Below are 2,869 nucleotides of genomic sequence, written 5' to 3'. Positions count from 1 at the left end.
TTGAAAATTGTATATCTCCATTTATGTTTATTGCTTTTGTCTAATAGATATTTATATAGCGTTCTAGTTAATCATTCCATAAAAAAATAAATATAATAAATTTTAATACAATAGAACCTTTTGAGTTAAACACACAATACATTATAATTTATTTGATAAGAGAAACAGGGTTGTATATACGACTCTTTTTAGATATGTTTCTCACTTACAGCCTTATAACTAAAAAATCTAAGTTAATTACGCACATGAACTATGTAACATATTTTTGTTTTTTGATTTGATGGATGATGATACAACCATGAGAAAATATTTGTTTATTACTTTATACCCATTCCATATGTCAAAATCACCAAAACATAGTACAATCCTATTACTCCTCAGCTATGAATTACATATTTTAATGAATTTTAATGGATCAAAAAGTGTGATACACGAGGTTTAAAGTTTGAACACAAACTAATCAACAGAGATACAATAATGAAAGTTACATTAAAATTTAGCCTGTTTATCTCTGCGTTTATACACGTGTCAAAAACTTTAAAACTATAATGTACACTTTTTTTGTCGATAAGAACAAAAAAGTTATGGGATTTTGGTCCTTTTCAATCAAATTGCAATTTTAAAAATTTGTAGCTCAGAAACTTGTGATCTAGTTAAGACCACAAGATAGGTACAAGTGTATCGTTGTTGAGTATGTAGTTTAAGAATTTTTTAATTATATGAAAAAAAGTTGCTATTAAACTTACCATCTTAGCTTATATTCTTCAACAGGCAGTACAGAAGTTTGATATTGGCCTGTGATGGAGCTCTTAAAAGCAGTATCTTGACCATATAATTTTGTAAACCACTATTTAAAACATTTAACTTTTAACATTTAATTGAACAGGTTTTAGTTCCTGTTTGTTTGAACACGCAAACCACCAGACTACCCAGGATGACGTTGCCATGGGAGAACCACTTTATTGCTGTGGTTTAGTCTGATATTAGAATTTCTCGGTTTGCCTCCCAACCAGTCGCTTTGAACGATTACTGGTTGTTCATATGGTAAGAATAATTTTTGAAAATCTCGGACTTCAGAACTTAATAGAAAATGGAATCATATAAATTTATTTGGTGATGAAAACGATTCTTCTGTGCGGTGGAGCTCGAGTCCACCTTACTCAATTTCCAGTTGAATGCTCTTACAATTAATCTACGAGACAATAGAATTTCCTTGTCAAATATTTCTTGTTTATAATTTTAAAACCAAATTACAACATAACATAAAGAGAGTGGTAGGAGAACTACTTTATCGCCAAGCTGTAGACTATGACATTCAAATTCATCAGTTGTTTAGAGATCATACAAATTTTAAACGATTATCGTCTTCTTTTGTATGGAGATACGTCTCCTCGATAATCTCGGATTTAAGAATTGAATTAAATATTAAGGGGTGGGAGAGCCACTCTAACACTGCACAGGTAGACAATGATATTTGAATACATATGAATCACCTAGTGCGGCACCTCTCAGTATGCATTATAGGCCAAGGCCTCTATAGAAGAAATTGGTCCTTAATCACACTAGTTTTGATGGATATTGAAATGTGAGGGTATCAAAAGAGTTAAGAATATGAAGTAATATTTTTTCTCCAATCATATGAGATTGTTAAAGCGGTATAGGTCAGAATTTTTCTAAAAATGATTTATACATGTTTTTCAGTTTCTCCTTGATTAGTCCTATTTGAGAATAGACTGGAATAAGTCCTAGTTTCATATAGTTCTAAAGAGATAACAGTACCTCTTTCTGTCTCACTGAAACCTAGATATGATTAAAGGTAAGTGTGGTCTAAGTCTAACTGATATCTTATTCTTCTATGGGGCGGCTACTGCCATGCACTTAAGCCTCAACTGATATCTTAGTCTCAGCTGTTGTGATATACATGTTTTACCTGTAAAAGAAAGTATTGATATATTTGATGCCTTATAAACTTAGATTGATGCAATGATGGAGAGAAGAACAACTATTCACCTTTAGATGTAGTAGAATATGTTATTATTTTATTGTACGATTTAACAGTATAGTACCGTAACATGAAAATGAGAGAGAAGCACAATTTGACAATTTTAACTCTATTGGACGCTTAGAGTAACAGAATATAACAACATCCAGACAACAGTTTAGAGTAACAGTCTAGCCAGATTTATGTGGCTTAGTCCACTAAAATACTGAACTTCAAAGTAGGCTTAGAAACAATAGTAAAAGGGTTAAGATTATGTAACTACAAGTACAGTACGTACGCGCGCTGAAGGTTCGGCCCTGTCGTTGCCCTACTAACCAAGTAAAAAACATTGACTCTCCAATGATCCGTCACGGACGGCAATGTTTAATTCTAGCTCGACAATCAACTTACAGTTAGACCAACTTCCTGTACAAATAAAATTCTGAAACTTCGCAGATATATTTTCCTGTTTATGCCAATGCTAATGGATGTATTAAGTTTCAATGTTTTATTACTTTTTCTTCAATAAAATATATTTTAAAATTAACTGTGCCAAAATTTGTGATCCAAAAACGTTTGTATGTGAGGGTTTTTTTTATTATTTGGTCAGGAAACTTTCACCAGCGGGAAAGTTTTTTCTGAATGAACTGAAGTTAATTTTAGATTTAACTTTTTTCAGATACATAGTTTAGGTTAGCCGTAACTTAGTCTGAAGTGGAATGTATCACCGAAACCGCTGCCCTACAGTTTATGGCCCATTCACGTAAATGCAAACACGGCAATACCATTTGAAAGTTTTAACATTGAATCACTTTGCAATAGTTTATTTCTGAAAAAAAAAAACACTTTAGGCCATAGTGGTGATCTGTGATAAACTAAAAGTTTAAA

Source organism: Homalodisca vitripennis, unplaced genomic scaffold, assembly GCF_021130785.1.
Source record: "Homalodisca vitripennis isolate AUS2020 unplaced genomic scaffold, UT_GWSS_2.1 ScUCBcl_5214;HRSCAF=11839, whole genome shotgun sequence".
Lineage (NCBI taxonomy): Eukaryota > Metazoa > Arthropoda > Insecta > Hemiptera > Cicadellidae > Homalodisca > Homalodisca vitripennis.
The sequence above is the reverse complement of the archived record's forward strand: the minus strand, read 5'-3'. Positions refer to the sequence as shown.